The 17,809-nt window shown below is 37.7% G+C and overlaps 1 protein-coding gene and 1 long non-coding RNA gene across 3 annotated transcripts in view; both read left to right on the forward strand.

The window, feature by feature from the left end:
* LOC139135069 (uncharacterized) overlaps window positions 1–17,809 on the forward strand; it is a 41,904-nt gene that overhangs the window by 16,397 nt on the left and 7,698 nt on the right. The window contains exons 4-8 of the mRNA XM_070702269.1: window positions 12,667–12,955; window positions 13,151–13,494; window positions 14,009–14,192; window positions 14,882–15,036; window positions 15,782–15,938. The gene's annotated coding sequence lies outside the window, so the exon portion shown is untranslated. The remainder of the gene's footprint in view (window positions 1–12,666; window positions 12,956–13,150; window positions 13,495–14,008; window positions 14,193–14,881; window positions 15,037–15,781; window positions 15,939–17,809) is intronic.
* LOC139135039 (uncharacterized) lies at window positions 1,252–11,585 on the forward strand. 2 transcript variants are annotated; one of them, XR_011552921.1, is made up of 3 exons: window positions 1,252–1,513; window positions 5,387–5,496; window positions 10,074–11,585. It is a non-coding gene; the product is annotated as an uncharacterized lncRNA (long non-coding RNA). The 2 variants fall into 2 exon arrangements; XR_011552924.1 differs by having other exon boundaries at window positions 1,264–1,513; window positions 5,381–5,496.

Below are 17,809 nucleotides of genomic sequence, written 5' to 3' on the forward strand. Positions count from 1 at the left end.
TTTACATCCATGGTTCGACTTTCTGAAAAACAAGAGATATGACTTGCGACAAAAATTGCTTATTTGACACATAACCAGGAGATCTGCATTACATTTCACACCGGTATGTTTTTGAATATTGCCAATATACTCTTCGCCAGTGGTTTAATTCAACCAAAGGACCGTGCTTCAACCACATCAAAGATCGACTCGGAGGCGAGTCGAGGCTGTTCAGTGGCAATGTTAGCTTCACCGCTCGAAAGTTATTCTCGGAAACAGGACGGCAGCATTGGTCAGGGCCGGATTTCGCACATTATATGGAAAGCTGTGGTTATTTCTTCGAAAATATGTGATTGGGCTGCATACTTCTTCTTTGGGCCTTGGACTTTCGCCGCCGAAACGTCAATTAGCAAACAAATCACAAGATAGTTCAGTCACATGAATCCGTAAATTTTGATGCATCGATCTATCGTGATGAATTCTGAACTAACGCGCATTAATTTCAGAGTTAGGGGAATTATTTGTACTAGTTTCGAGAACTTATAATATCAGTATACCCATTGATATAAAAAATAGACCGTACTGCTGCATATCAAATCAACTTTTAGACGATGAACTTCGAAGTTTTACATTGTACACATTTTTATATTAAAACACACTTTTCCGGAAAAGCGGGTGTATGGGAAAAGATACCGCGACTGTAGCGACTATTGCTCAAGAAAATGTCTTTTCCACTTTCTGCACCCAACGTCAAGTCATAGTGAACTCTGAGCTCAGTCCGCATGTAAATTGCGACCGTGATATACGATGATGGATTTCATAAAAAAGTGCTAGAATTTCGCTTTTCCCGTCAGTAGGCCTACATGTACAGGTTGGTAGTTATTATATCAGACTGATTTCAAACCGTGTTCATATTTCCCAAAGTTTTAATTAGGCCTAATAGCTGCTATATTTTGACCATCTTGATAAAGATCTCGCCACCGGAATATTCATAAAGGTAAAAATGCGTAAATCGAAATCCCATTGTGTACATGCTGAGAGGTAAACTGCACAGCTAGCAGCCTGTTGATGAAAATTGACCCCCTAGCTAGCTCGTAGCCTGCTGCTCTCTTTCTTTCTACCTCCATGCTTTAGCTGGCGAAAACGAATATATGGTTCAGTTAGCAATATTTTTATTTAACGAGAGCAAAAAAAATAACATTTTCTTCAAGATTGAGTGAAAAGTGATAGTTATCAAATTCTTTGCAAAGTTCGTTTCGTGAATATTTGAGCACTTGGGGAGCCATACTCAGAAGACGCCATTGTTATGGATAGCGTCGCGTCGCCTACTCAACAGCTCAACGTTGCGTTGCGTCTATATTTTAGTACTGACACGTCCCGCCGGTGTCTAGGAATGTCCACTAAAGACTCTAATCTTGAAATCCTGGACCGTCTCGACGACTATGCGGTACGTTTGAATCTAGTGCCAGTGTGGTGATCGCCAAAGAGTCCTGCATCAGCTGAACGGTTCTCGTGTAAGCTTACAATTTACCAGGTATGTATGTACAGTATAGCTATAGCTATTCACTTATTCTTGACCAGCCAAAGTGTCTGGGATACGTCTACTCCTTCTGGTATAAACGTGTCCAGCAAAATCTGTATCTGGCAAAGTATCGAACGTTTGTTTGTTTTAAATCATTGATATTCCTGATAATTTCAAACGAATAATGAACATCGAATTTCCGGGTCACTTTATGCTAATGAGTGTTGATACCTGTCAGGGACTGGACAGAAATTACGGGCGGGGGGATTGATTGGTGTTTTTAGAGGCCTGTGTTGGCACCAGATTGTCTCACCAGAAAATTTACCAACCAGATTACAGTTTCAATGGAAAACAAAAGGTAGTCCTCCTACATACTTAAGAAAAGGCAATCCCAGGGATCAGCAAAAGTGCCTTATAAATGGAAAATAATGACCCTTCAAAAAGTGTTAGCAAGGAAAAGATTGTCCCTCCAAATTTTCATGTGCCCTGTGAGTCACAGTCTGTATAAATGATATCTTAATAATTGACATATAAGTTCTCATTTAACTTTGAACTGTTAAAGAATACTTTTAACCTTTACAAAAAATCACTAGGGTGAAAGTCCAATATCACATTTGTTGTTCACATCTGTTCTTTCAACCAATATTCTCATTGTGCACATTTTCAATTGCCAAACATTTATATAAGCACAGATTTAGCTTGTGTTGTATTTCAAAATACCTTTTCATATTTTCTTCAGAGACCAGAATGTACATGTTTAGTGAATCAACATTCCGGTGAAATTCCAAAATCAAATTTCTTGCACACACATTCACTAGTAACCAGCTCAATCTAATCAAGTGCATTAGCAGTGTTCAAAATAACACCTGTCCGGCAGTCCGAGAATGGTTGTTTTTCTGCAGGACTTGTAAAATAAAAAAGTTACCAGTCTGGCGGACAGGTTGACTTTAGCGTGGGGAGTCTTCTTTAAAACTATGTCTGCTATTTTTTCTCTAGGCTCCCATTCAAATTTTATGGCAAGACAGTTTTCTTTCCCGTAAATTCATCCTACTCAACAGCGCATAACAAAAATACTTAGGCACAAAAAGCAATCGCAGTATCAGGACTGGTAAGTTTTTGGCAGGACAGGCAACTTTTTGAAGTTACCAGTCCTGGTGACTGGTTGATTTTTTCCACAAATTTCGAACACTGGCATTAATATCAATAATTAAGCATCTATAAACACACAGATATAGCTATTGATTTATTGCAAAAAATCATGGTTTCCTCATGGACTACAATGTATATTGAATAATCCGAAAATCTTTTATTTTTGTACACAGATGTATTTTGCATCCAAATTCCAACTACTAGAATTACATAAATTATCAAACATGGATAAATGTACATATAATGCATGTTGCATAGGGGAAAACTGTCAATATTTTGCCTAACAGATTCCAATGTATTAAATTTGATATTTTTTTGGTAAAGCACTGTATTGGCCACATCTTGTTTTCAAATAGTTTCAATAGTTGCGCAAAAATGGTAACCCTGCCCCAAAGGCATGCATGACAATTCAAATGCTTTTTAAAAAATGGACCCAAAAAAGGCCTTACCCCCTGTAATTTCTGTTCAGTCTCCATGAAAAGTAATCCAAGGAACACATGATTTATACGCTCTATTGTTTTTTGAACCTCTACTCAAAATGGCTGTGCATGAAGGTTAATAATAAGATAATGAAGATTTGCTATCCTTTATTTTCTTTTGAAACTGTAATCAGTTGAATGTTGGCCGATTTTTTAATTCAATCCCACAAGTCCACTTATTCAAGCTCAAATTTATGTATGTACAATGGCTCAAGGACAGAATAGGGCCCATTGATATTTTTTGACCTTTTTTTTCTATAGTCATAGGAGACATTACATTTAATGATTTATGTTGTCAATTTATTTCCTTTGTCACAATAATAGTATTAATTTAGAAGGTTATAAATAATGCAAAGTTACATGTACATGACGACTAGCATGTTTAACCCTTTGCACCTGACCCCCTGGTACTCTATGACGTCATCAGACATTTATGTCTGAGTCGGGTTCAAAGGGTTAAAGAACCACTAGCTGTAAGTTTTGAAATTTGTTTACCTCAAAATACATGTATCTCCCCATTTTGTCCTGGTTTTCTCTGAATTCTGCCCTATAGTATTGTTTATGTAACTTATGTGACAAATTATTGATATGTTGGACTTGCACAACTCTACAAATTGCTAAGGACTGTGATTTTTACTGTGTGCACCGGTAGGATTTCTCCGAGAGTGCCCCTGCTTTGCAAACATAGACAATTACTCATACACTGCAGCACAAGAGAGTTACCTGTACGACCACGGATAAGGCTAATTCACGTGCCGCGAGCCAAAGTTCAGTTTGCATGATTAGCATTTTAACCTAGTAGAAATAGGTGAATTTTCACTCTAATTCACTTTATCGATTAATCTCCACTGTTAAATCACATTTAATGAGGCCTTGTATGTGCATAAAGTGGTGACCTGTGATATGTGTGTTCACGAATTCAACCTGTGCTGGCCGGTAAGGGACTGGAAAAAAATTATAGGGAGGGAGGGCGAATTTTTCAAAATGATGCTGAGAAAAGTGACTCTCCCCAATCGTTATGCTGTCCCTGTACGTGCTATAGTCAACGTCAATAATATTTTATTTGACAGATCTTAAGTAATTCATAATGTGACGCCTCATCCCACCAAATATGAAGGCTATTGCACTAATACTGGCAAATAAGTTAAATTCAGGTCAGAGGTCATCCTGGTTACTTGATATTTTTGCTGTACACTTTCCTCCCATGATGGCCGTCCAGCAAAAATCAGACCTATAGCCATATTGGCTGGGTCAAATGTCATCCTGGTCGCTTGATATTTTAGCAGAAATCTTAGTTAACATAATCAATCATCTCTTTCCACTAAACTTCAGACCTCCACCTCTGTTAGCTACAGTGTTGGGTATTGAAATTGTTTAACATTTCACACTACCGGTATGACTGAGGTGAGCCCAACTTCACTGCGGGAATGTATGAACTACATGCATTAGCATGAACTCTGTGTGACCAAACAATTCAGAGAATGTTGCGCCCTGAGTGGCCCATCAAATGATGAAGTAAGGCCATTCAACATTTTATCGCATGAATTGCACAATGCTCTGTGCATTACATTGGACTGCTTTGTGCAGTTTGTGTGAAGATTTCAGTGCAGATATGCACAGTATACAGGGTTTTGCTTGTATGCACTGTGATGGGATTTAATGTTTTGGCAAATATTTAATCACATTGCAATCTTTATCTTGTCCAAAATTGCATGTACAGTCCCAGTGTTAGTTAATAATAAGTGTATACATGACCAAAATTAGAACATTCTCACAAACTTATTTTGGCTTGACGTTAAAATCATAAAAACAATGCTAGAAGATACAGCTAGTGGGGGCTTAAGTTAACATGAGATTAATTTTAATCTTACCTAAACATGATATGTCATTTTATTTCTGTTTCTGCTGAAAATGAAATGTGGTGTTACTTTCAACATGCACATTTTAGATATTGATATGACCATGGATGTAAAAAGAGTCAATTTTTCATCAATGGTCTGACAGTCTACCAGCTCTGAGATACTGCAGGAATGCATAGTGCAGTGTGAATCCAATGAAGTTGAGCCTTTTCAGGCAATGAAAACACTTGATATATTTCTGATTCAAATATGTGTTGATGGACTGTCAGATTAATATGGTGATTCATCGTCATTTTTGTAAGGTGAAATCTGATGATTCATCATCTGTGTTTTAAGATAATTTAATTTTTCACAGTAGGATTTTTAACTCTTTTTATTTATTTCCTTGCAAGTTGCAGGTCCCGTGGAGATATTTATTAGGCGTTGAACAAATAGGAAAAGTGTAGTGCCCCAAGGAATGACAGAGTCACACGAAAAGGCATGCCAACAACTGAGAAGAATATGAGAGGTATGTACTTCATACACATGTACAAAGTCTGCACTGATAAGTTTTTTGTTTAAAGTTGTGAACTTTGAAGGACATGCTAACCAAAGCACCAGTGTTGGTGAATTATGGTACATGAACATGGTTAAGCAGAACCATTACAACACAAAGTAAGACAATTTTACTATAAGTTGACCGTTGATGTTTGGTTATATTTGCAGAGCACCTAGCTAACAGCCATAAGCAACAAAATCTGCGTTTATAATCTTCTTTTGAAGATACAGATGTAATTGATAGTGATGTAGCTTAGCCCATTCAAACTTTGAAATCACAATGAAATGTGTAAACTCTGCAATTTTATATAGAGAAGCAGAGTGTTGAAACAACTTAAGGGGGCTCGTACATGAGTTCCAAACACAAATGTACATGACATACAATAATTGCATAGTCAAACCTAAGAAATGTTCTTTTTAACTCTGTCTCCCAACACTTGCCAAAATATTATTGAAGGAATCCTTGAAGTGTACTTTATGAACTTTGTACGAGAAACAAAACATCTAAACAATATCACAAGACAAACTGTCGTTAGAGAGTTTGTTGCAAATTGTGTAATGAAAGATGAAACAAGCTTCTGTTCTGATAACATGTTCCAGATTTCATGACATGCTCAAAAACCATAATTTTATCTTTTACTAAAATAGTATGAACTATTTTCCTATAAACTTAAACCTAAACTACAATCCAGTGGAGACTATGTCATCAGCGATGACTTCTAGATCAAGCACCAACAGATTAACTCTTAAAGGTATTGAATTCGATCCCAGGGCCTAGGAGTGGCACATCTAAAACAGTGTGTATCTTTGCATCAGAGGCGGAATAAACTATGAGTGTATCTATTTATCCAGGAAATCTTAATCTCGACTGCTATGTTTGTACCGTACGCACATAGAGCCAGTCAACGTTAGGGACACAAAAAAAACCACAAGGAACAAACAGGCAGTGGTTTTGAACAAAATCAATGTACCCGGTACTTCAACATGAAAATATTCATACCTTGACGCACTTTGAACATAGCTCGTAACAAAGGACAATGGAAAGCCCATGGAACTACATGTACAACTATAACAGCCACTCATGTAGTTGGTGCACAGTAAAGATTTTTCAGATCAACAACTTTTACGGATGGTGGACTTACCTTTCCTACTGCAAAGCAATTGTTATTTAACTGGATTTAGCATGAAATTTTTTTATGGACTGTGAGGTATGTAAGAGTGCCTTCAACAGCATACTCCGAGTTCCAAAACCGAGTCGGACTTACAAGTCCGAGTACTTGGACTTGCATACTCCGAGTAAAACTGCTTACTCGGACTTGTATACTCCGAGTACATGACCTACTCGGACTTGAATACGTCGAGTTACACTTGCTTATAGAAAAAAACAATGCTGGAAAAAACACAGGAACAGCGTATACCGGTACACTGCAGTGCATTTCCAGTCGCTCAGAGAAAAGAGTTGTTAATGCAATCTGTCTGACCTCTGATCCGATCTGTGTATCTTGTACAACACGCTCAAGTCATCGTCGAGTGTAGCTACCGTCATGCAAATTATGAGTTTGTCTTGTCTTTTCGTTTCATTACCGGATCAGATTCTTATTTGATACATGACTTGAATTGGGCACAAAAACGTTTCAAGATCACCGCGATGCAGCGCGGCAAGTTATTAGAACACGGACGCCATAATTGAATGACCTGTCGACCTGTGACATCATGGCCGTGGTTTGCTGGCGTAGCAAGGCCATGATAAACTTGCCCAAGCATTTTAGGCATATTATGTCTTGATAAAATAATTAAACTAGTAATTTTTCAAAATAAAATGAGCACAGTGCGCTCGTCTATGGTATGAACCGAGTGCGAGTGACCACTTGGTCGTAAATAATGACCTGACTTGACCTGTGATGTCATGCATTGATTTAAGTTCACTGGACCGATTGTGATATCGAACTGAGTAACTGACTGGACTTGCCTGAAATTTATTGGTTTTTAATGCAAATGTTACGTCTAAGTCATCTTTCAAAAACTTGCCGCCAGCCGTGGCAGTAGCTTTCTTCTGAGGGTAAAATCACGGTCCCGGTCCCTCCTTGTGGAGGGACCGTGGTTAAATATACATTGCGCAACAGATTACAAGACATCGTGAAAATGATTTTTTTTTTCTGAAAAGAGCAGATTTTCAACATATCGATCCGCGCTAGCCGTAAACTCTGTGAGTAATAAAATTACTTTTTTTGACAGATCGTTTCTTGTCCGGCATGGCAAAATATGCATTTATAGGAACACGTATTACTCGGCGTATTCAAGTCCGAGTAGGCCATGTACTCGGAGTATACAAATCCAAGTAAGCAGGTTTAGTCGGAGTATGCAAGTCCGAGTACTCGGACTAGCAAGTCCGACTTGGTTTTGGAACTCGGAGTGTATAGTTTGAGATACTCCTACATACCTGGGACTGTTGACGCGGTGTTTACAGTTGTTACATGGTGGCAAATCCTTGTCGAATCGCCGACTGCTGCATAAACAGTCACTGAAGAATCTGTGCATGCATTTACAAGCACTGGATATTTTTACCATTTTTAATCGAAAACCGTTCGTATACGTGTATGATGGTGACAAAAACAACATAAGGAATCTTGCGTACATTGTTACTGATTACTTTGACCAAACAAAATCACCCAAATGCTGAACGATGATCATACAGAACTCTTCAGGTTGCAGGATTAAATGACCCCAAGCCCGATCTCAGTCAACAGTGCCGGTCTCGACGTCTACTCTATCAAACTGGACAAGAGAATATACTAAATTTACCTTGAAAAAAATTCAAATTGTGTATCATATTGAAAAAAATCTACTGGGGCCACGGAGCGAATTTAAAAAACCAACAAAACCCAACAGAAGCAGTGGAATGATCATTATTGTGCAAGGTCGCTGCATTATATGTCAGGGTAAAAAAATTGTAGCTTTGAAATTTCTGGACGGTATAAAAGGCTTAGTGGTACAAATGTTTATTCATTGTTGACATCGTATCGATCTGATTGACACAACAAATGTTTGATCGTGCATCCCCTCGTGATTGGCAGCTGTTTGAAAGCTTTCCCCTATTGTTCTTTGTATGCTTCGAACACGTCCACAGCATCGCAGCAGTTTTTGCATCAAAAATCAACTTAAAATGGATATAATGAGAGAATTTCACCAACAAGGTGATGCCACAAGTATTCACAAAAGTAATATGTTGGAACAGTGCTTTAATTTACTCTTTGGTTGTTGAAAACTCCAGATTTTCGGGAGCATTCGTTGATGCTGTTACCATGTGCCACTCATGTTGGATTATGAATGCCCAGGGAGATAGGGGGTATTTATAGGCTCCGAGTCCCCCTGCCTTTAATCCATACTGGCACCCATACACAGTCAGTTCAGTCTTTGATTTGGGTGATTCCCCAGCATGACATGCCCTCTTTTTATTCAATATATGTAAATGTTACAAGGCACTGTAGGTCAAAGCTGCATGGTACAAAAATATTTCTACCTCAATATTCCATCCTAATTTGACAGATTTAATATTCTAACGTATATGTCTTACTGTATTAGTTCTCGACCAACGTACAAAGACTTGGTCCATTTGCTGAAGCATTAATTGATGATATGTTTTGCAAAATTAATAGTGGAAGCACGACCATACACCATGTGTCTTGGAGATACATTGATGTTAGTCTCTCCTAACAAAAACAGGAATATTTAGTAAATAATAAAATAGGCAATGAATCAGTGAAAAAAAAATTTTATCTTCATATTTGTATATTATGGCATAAACTTGTCAGTTTGATGTGCAACAGTACATAGATGACCAGTTTATTCATCAAGGGAGCATTCAGTTATTACAGCCAGCACAATTTGAATGGGTTGGGGTTCACTTTAAATTGTTAAAAAAGTAGTTTAAGTGTTCAAAACATTTTTTGGGAGATAAAATGATTCGCTGCATTATTTCACTCTCGGTAGTCATTTAACTGTAAATCTGAACAAAAGTATAATTATCTGCCACATAAACATCTTGCCTTGGCAACTCTGAGGCTTGTCTTATTGTAAATCGAGCTCACTGAGAGCAATGAACAATTTCTATTACTTACATATTAAAGATATAGCAAGTTTTGTCAGGGAAAATATTTAACAGTGACCTGTTGACCACTAGTACCATGAAAATAGAAATGTTTAGTTGAAATTCCAATATCATTACTGTTGTCCACATCTGAACCTTCAAACACCCTATTTGAATCAAGTACATTTGTATCAATTGTCAAACACCTCAGAAAGCACAGAATGTGTTTGTTAAGCATTGTAAAAAAATTATTCATAGTTTTCTCATAGACTCCAGTGTATAGTGAATCAACATTTCAGTGAGATTCAGAAATCAAATTTCTTGCATACATATCAACTTTTAACCATTCTAGTCTAATGAAGTACTTTCAAATGAATTATCAAAGGTCTATAAATACAAAGATTTAAACAAAAACAAACTAAATGGATAATGTACAATTCTGGTGATTTCGTTATTTACAGAAATTGAAGGACGCAAACAGGGCTATCCAAGGACTAGCATGAAGCTGAAGACATTTGGTAGTTGTGTGTGTTTCTTCTGAGGACAGCGAGCAGGACAGAAGTTGCAAGGGTGGTGCCTTTATTCGGAGACACTTGCCATGGGATAGAGAGAGAAGTGAAACTGCGTACATTATGGAAAAACACTTGCATCAAAGGAAATGCATATTGAGGCTACCTTGCATTGAGGGCGTGGCCCCAATCAGACCAGAGCCTGAGGATGAGGATGGTGGGCCACACTGTACTAGAGATTTCCCACAATACATCATGATTTGTACCAATGTAGATTCCCCTGTGAAGTCTACCATGTCTCCCATGTGTAGACAAATTCCTGGACCACGTGTAGAAATTCTGAGAACGTACTTTTAAAAACACTTTCTTCTCAATTCCCATTGTAAAGGATTAAGAAAATTGTGCTTGATTGAGAGAAGAGAAAGGATTTTTGTAAATTTTCCACTGATTGTGTCCTCAGCCATACAGAATAAAGTGATGGAAAGTAGGGAGAATTGTTGCACCTGTTTTATGAAACAAAAGGATATTGATCTTTTTCCAAATAGAAAAGACAAAAGAAATTTACATGCTATTTTTTCAGAGAATAACCCGTTCAGTTGGTCATAACTTGCTTCCAAAAACTGTGACATTTGTAGTACATGAAGAATGTGACTTTTATGGTTATTTAATGTTTTCTTTGAAATTTATACTGCAATATTTCAACGTACTTTTAATAAATATAATTAATCAATTATCGTGAGACTTCACATTATTGTTTATGCAGAACTGAAAAAGTTACAAGAAAACTAACGTCGTTGGTACAAATCGAACAGCATTGTGGGTAATTGATTGTACTGTGGGCCATGAGCCGTTACACAGACAAATGACAATATCAACAGCGCTGACAATTCATTACAGGACAATGTTTTATGTATAAGCATATGTTTTTGCATTTTCTTGATTCTGCTAAAAGCTCAATGATGCATTTTTAGTTTTGAACAAAGACCACTCAACTTTTGAATTTTATTGACTAGATACAGGCTGTACTCATGTTATTACACCGACGAGTCATAAACAGTGATTATTTGTATAATTGTATTTTTTGGGAATTTTTTCTATTCTTGGTCAAGAATCTTCTCTGAGACCACAACTCCAATTGATTTGAAAGTTGGTGTGGAGGTTTTTAGGGTACAGCTCAGTAAGACTGTTTCAAATTGTGTGAAGTTTGCATAATTGTATATTTGGCAAAATTTTTACCATTGTCTTTTGCAAGTCTTTTTTTTTTAAATCGCAGTTACAATTGTATAGACGTTCAATGAATGACTTGAAATATTGGTTTCAAAAGTCTGGTTATATTATTGTTTGTGATTTTTTTCAGAAACCGCAGCTTTTGTTTAACACATGTATGTGTCAATTATTGTAAATATTTCATTGGATTAGTATTATTCAGTGAATAAAAAGGACATTATTTTTTTAATTGCATAACAGTTGTATGAACTTAAATTGTTGATGTGTGTAGTGTAACATGTGAGTATGAGTAAAATGAAAGAATACTAGTATATCATGAGAATACCGGTAATACATTTTAATCAATAATGGTAGATATTGTGCATACCATCCTATGGCAATATGCCTGCACATAATTCTGTAAACACAAATGGAAGAATGCAGAAAAGATATTAAATATCTGCACTGTACATATATATCAACTTGGTCCTGTTTGTTTCCCCATAATAGAACTAACTGCCCCATATCTATTTTCTAAGCATGTCTATGCATCATTACCAGTGTAATTGTTGATAATTGCACTGAAGTAAGGCCTTTTGAAATGGATCTGTCAAATATAACATAAAGGATACAGAGGCCATGTTTAGAAGCAGAATACAAGGTTATTTTGGTATACAATTATGAAAATAAAATGATGAAACAGTACAAAATGTGCAAAAGGTACAGGTTACTGTTTCAAGTAAATATCGATTCATGAGAAATTCAAAAAATTAAAAGGAATGACAGCAGAGCAGTGATATTTTATTCGATTTCACGCAAGGTACCATGGGAAAATTTAAGGCAAGAGGGTGGATTCCCATGATCACTAATTTCACGCAGAATCCATTGAAATCCTGCACAGGATTATTTCAGGAGACTGTCTTATGGAATCCATTAAAATGCTGTAATGGATTCTGCTGTGGATTCTAAAAGTGTTCCGTATATAGAAGAATCCATAATTGGATACCTTAGGATTCCCTGAGTACCCACAATGGATATCTCTGGATTCCCTTGGATTCTGATTGAATCCACGGAGGAATCCACAACAATGCTTGATGGATTCTGGCTTTTCACATAGTGCAATCAGACCCACACCCTGCCTTTATGCTGATTTTCTTGATTTCAACCGTTCCATCTCGAACGTCAATCCAACGTATTACCGATACCTGCTTCACGTAATCCAATGGAAAATTTAACAATTAAATAACACTATTGTTCTTAATTAAACCGTTCCTTGAGCCTGAACGATGGTTATAATTTACCGAAAGACGTATATTTCAATTGCTTTTACTGAATCCAGTCGATGGTTACATTGGATGTTTCAACAATAACAACGCAAGCGATCCAGTACTTCCTGATGATAAGGACGGAAAGCAGTCAAATGACGATTCAATTGTGTCTAGACTACTGTAGGGAACGTAACTGGACGTATGCAGGATTGTACAGGCGCAGATATTGCCACTGTGGCAGGCAGGGAACGGACTACGCACGACAAGGAATGTCACGAAATTCTCAGTGTGGTAGTACCTGTAGAGGAAATAGTCAGCAAATATGTGGCGGTGGACAGGGAAGAGTAAGCATCTATAAAAGTAAGTAAATCAAGACATCAAGGGAAAATTCTGATGTAGAAGTTGCGACCTTGGGGATAGCCGTCAATGCAATTAATTAACCAAGATGATCAGTTAAATATTAACGAGTATGGTTATGAGAGGCACAGTAGTGTTTGAGCACATATATACATCTTTTTGAAATAAGTGAAAAATAATCTCCATGTCTATTTTTAGCCCATTTAGGAGCATGTGGAGGTCAAGTCAACGTTACTGGATCTCGGACAATCTACTCTCCTGGATTTCCGGGATATTATCCGAATTTCCAGGATTGTACCTGGACCTTATCGCCATCAATTCAAGTACTTTTACGATGATTTTTGTCCTCTCGACATTGGATAGCACTGATGATTACGTGATACTCTATGATGTCATCGATGGTGAGAGGCATGTGATTCGTCAGTTTAGCGGATCTGACGTACCGGAAGTGGTATGTTCACACTCCAGTGAGGTGCTGGTCCACTTTCATTCAGGAAACAGCAGTGGTTCGAACACAGGGCTCTTTGCTATTACCTTTAAAGGTACAGTTATGTTTATTATCAATTGATATCTGAAAATAACAGTTTAGTATTACTCATTGCTTTGTTTTATGGTCATCCGAATGATCGTCAGATAATTTTCACACACTGTTTCATGCTGGATCAAGTTTAATTTATTTATCACACAATTAATTCTTCGACTTGAATGAAGTACATCAATGACAAAAAGTGAAACATTAAAATGAAATGGAGATGGTAAGCTTCAGGTTTCACGACAGCTACGGTTTAAGAGTAACTTCATAAGGTTACCGTGCGTTCTTACGGAAGGGTAAATTGCCTAAACGTTTGCGCAATGCAACATTAGTCAGAAAAGTAAAAGTAGTCAAAGTGTGATTTAACTTGTGACACATTTTCGTTAACATTGTATTGCCAAGGCATAAAACAAATGAAATATTCATTGACAATGGTAACATTGCTCTGGGTGCCTTCCACCGAAAGATTTCTATATACTACTCTACTGTCAGTCGTAAAATTTGCTTTAACTTCGAATTTTCAGAAGTGGACACCGCTTGTCAACTCCCGAGGAAATCACCCGGCCACTTCATCTGACTGGTGACTGCCTAAAGAACGGAACGACTATCGTCACATGTAAACGATGATCCTGCAAGTGACACCATCCCATTCAAGTGTTGTCTGTTATGAAAGTTATGGATGGAATGATACTATACCGAGTTGTACCGGTATGAAGCCTTGATTTCAGAGTTTTCGATTGTATATCAACTAAAATATATCGCTTTGTCTTGTGTGGAAATGAGTGTGATAAGAAATGTTTTCATTTGAATGAATTACAATGATATGCATAGGAATACCAGGTATAATGCAAGAGTGAAACATTCTTGTATTTATCTAATTAAGTACGTATAAGTGCCTATTGGTGTATACAGGACTAGCATAAGAATGTTCATTATTAAAAAGTTTTTTAAGGTCACGAACAAGCTGATTACTGTGTCATTCTGCCTTTACCAATAGGACTAGGATTTGTAGATACAGGTAGTACGTAGACAACAAAGTTCTAGGGTTAGATATAGTTATAGGTTCACAGGTGGAATTACCATCTGCACTGTACATAATATCCCTGAAATGAAGTGCTTTGAGCGAGAATGTATGAAAATGCAGCCTGCCATATCCTGGTACTGAAATTCGCCAATAGAATAGGTATTTCATATCAATGTTTTATGCTTGGTCCTCATATACTTTGCGAGTCGTCATCTTTTGCGACCTTGATATATTTTTGACACACATCTATACAATCGCCCATTTTTTTCTCATAACGTGTATACATAAGCATCTGTGCGGTGATAATGTGAAGTTAATAAGTGCACAGATTCGTGATTTTATAATATGATACAACTGTTATTAATATTCCAAGCTGAATACCGGTAAAACTGACGGACGGAGCATTGCCGAATGAAGGATATGTTGAAGTGTTTGACTCTGAGTATGGTTGGCTGAAGGTGTGCCTGGTTGGAAAGGATGACGAGAATTGGGATTATAGTTCCGCTGATGTTGTCTGCACTCAGCTAGGTAAACATTACATTTGCCATTCATGTGTACATGCTATTTTGACAGTATCTGATAGTGCATATTTGAATCGTCGAATTTTGTGATTGAGAAGAAATTAGTTCTGTCACGTGATCTACGTCACAGATTGGCTCTACCGATTAGTTTCTTTTATCAATTTGTTGATCAGCGCATTCAGCCCTTTCCATCAAAGATTTCTTTGGTACTCCTACATTCATAAGAGAGTTTGAATGGAGAAAGCGCCCCCAAATCTAATCAGAAACTTTGAGTATCATCCAACGGCCTTGCTGTATTATTTAGATTAACGCGTCCATTAAAGGATGGACTGTTTATTCACAAACAGCACGCGACAAGTTCAGAAATATCTTCTAAATTATCATTAATGGTCGACAATACATTCACTAGATGGTAGATGTTCGGACAGGTGCTGGATTTCACTCTGTGGTGACGCTGACAATTATGAAAAAGTTCATAAATGCGCAATGTAAAGGCTAATCGTTGATCTCTCTAAGAAGCAATTTTTTCCATCATTGGTCGCTTAGGAGAAGAGGTTCCCAAGCCAGAAATTATAGTAATAAAAAAATTAATTTCTATCTAAATGAATCGTGGGGCATGACATTCATCGACCGTAAACGGCTTCTTGAGCCACTGAAAGTACTGCAAGTGCCGAGCGTGAGCTCTACTGTGGCCAAAACAGCCGTATGCTTTCCATAAAGATTACTATTTGACATCTGCTATCACACTTTAGGATATAATGGCCATGAAGCCCACCATGAGCGAACAAGAAACAGATGACATTTTCGGTATTGCTTCTGTTAATTGTGAAGGCGACGAGAATTCACTACTGGATTGCAGTTATTCAGTGACCAATTCCTGCACACATTTATTCAAGACCAGATGTAACTGTAAGTATTCATGAAGTATTTTGGAAATCGCTGAATAGACCTTTTCCTCATTCAACGGGAAGTTACGTTAGCATATCATTAGCATGGGTAATTTGACCTCATTCCGGGGCAGAAGTCGCCCTGACAGCGTAAACATCATGGACATCCAATGGCTAGCTGTGACCACATGACAGAAATTGGCGTTCTTCAGAAGAAAACTGTAAAAAACTCAAGGAAATCCTTAAATCTGAAGTACTAGTCTCAAGGTTGACGGCAACAAACATGACCTCACCAGGAGGGTATAGACCATAGGTTAGACACCGCAGTAGGATCGGATTGGCGATTAGCATATCAGCTTCGGAAGAAGAAGAAGATGGTCATGAAACAGAAAGAAACTTAGAATTTAACATCTAGCTGCCTGTTGTTGCTGGCCAAGCCATGATTTTCCTGAAAACATGTCTGGGAATTCATAGTAAATTCTCAGTCTGACTGACTTGTTTTTTAAATTCCGAACCACATGAAGTCAAGCCGTTCGTCCGTAAAGCAGCAGCTCATATGGCCATGTCCCAGCTGTCATTATAAATACTTGTAGTGGGGCCAATTTATATTGGCGTAAAATTTTCAATGTGTTGAGTTCTGGTAATCATCGACATGATGTTTTAAAATCAAGTCGAAATCTAATTTTGCTACAGCTAGAAGGGTCTTTTTAAGTCTTTCACGGTTCCCCCACCTCAGAGAGGATATCGATTGCCATGGACTGCAACTGAGAGCCAGTCATGGTGCCAGCAAGACGGGAACGGATGGTTGAAATTCGTTCTTGCTTTTTACGAATTGGCAATCAAAATAAACCCATGTTAGACCTAAGACCCTGGTTTACAGTTCAATTAAACACCCCAATTTTAGACCAAGTTGCTGAAATACCCAACCCGGGTGGCACATACGTACATACTGGCATGTAAAGGGAGTGCCCCCCGCAGAGTTGATAGTTATAACGCCTGTAAAATCGAAAATAATAGTGTTCAGAAAATTGATGAAGCTTAGCCAAAACTTCTGTACGTCACACAGGTAATTTTTATTAAAGACTAACTGACGACAGGGAAAGAAAACAGCTGTCAATTGTCATAGGGAACTGTCAATGAGGCATTGTGTCAGCAGCTATAGGGGTAGCTCTGAGCTCAGCTCCGGCTGCGTATATACTGACGGTTGTTGCGATGCAGTTGGACAGCCGAACTTACTATAACATTTTAATCAAACTGAAACCTAAAATGTGAAAACGTAATATCTGAATTTTATTAGACCTTAAAGCATTTTTCATGCCAAACTACGCATACCATCAGGGATGCCGTGTGGTCATCAAAATGAAGCAGACACGATCGACCACTGCAACTTTGTCAGAAATTAGAACTGGCATATTTGCAAGCTGTATGACGCAAACATTATGATTAGTGTGATGGTCTTCACGCTTGTCGGAAAGGGGCTAGTATTCCATGAAACGGCAAAAATCATTCAGAAAATACAAAAGTAGACTTTGCAAACAATAACCCTGTCTATGAATTTCAAGAGGCTTGACTTTGACTGCAGCGGAATCAGGTCAAACTGCCGACCTGCATATAATTACGCATGCGCGAGCAAACTTCCGGTGACATTGAGGAAAGGCCATTTCTCAGCTTTACTGTTCGTTTCTTTGCAAATTTGAGTGTACTTCTAATAAGAAAGGAAATAATGAATCACATTTATATTTTTTCAAGCATTAAAAAACTATTGATGCATTTGCGCGTGTATAGTACACATGTCTTATGCGTCCAGCACACAAACGTACATTATATGTTCTCCCCGACTCGTTTTGGAACTTGTGTGGTAAACCCTTATGTACAGCAAGTTCGGAACTTACA

The sequence above is a fragment of the Ptychodera flava genome, chromosome 1, assembly GCF_041260155.1.
Source record: "Ptychodera flava strain L36383 chromosome 1, AS_Pfla_20210202, whole genome shotgun sequence".
Taxonomy (NCBI): domain Eukaryota; kingdom Metazoa; phylum Hemichordata; class Enteropneusta; family Ptychoderidae; genus Ptychodera; species Ptychodera flava.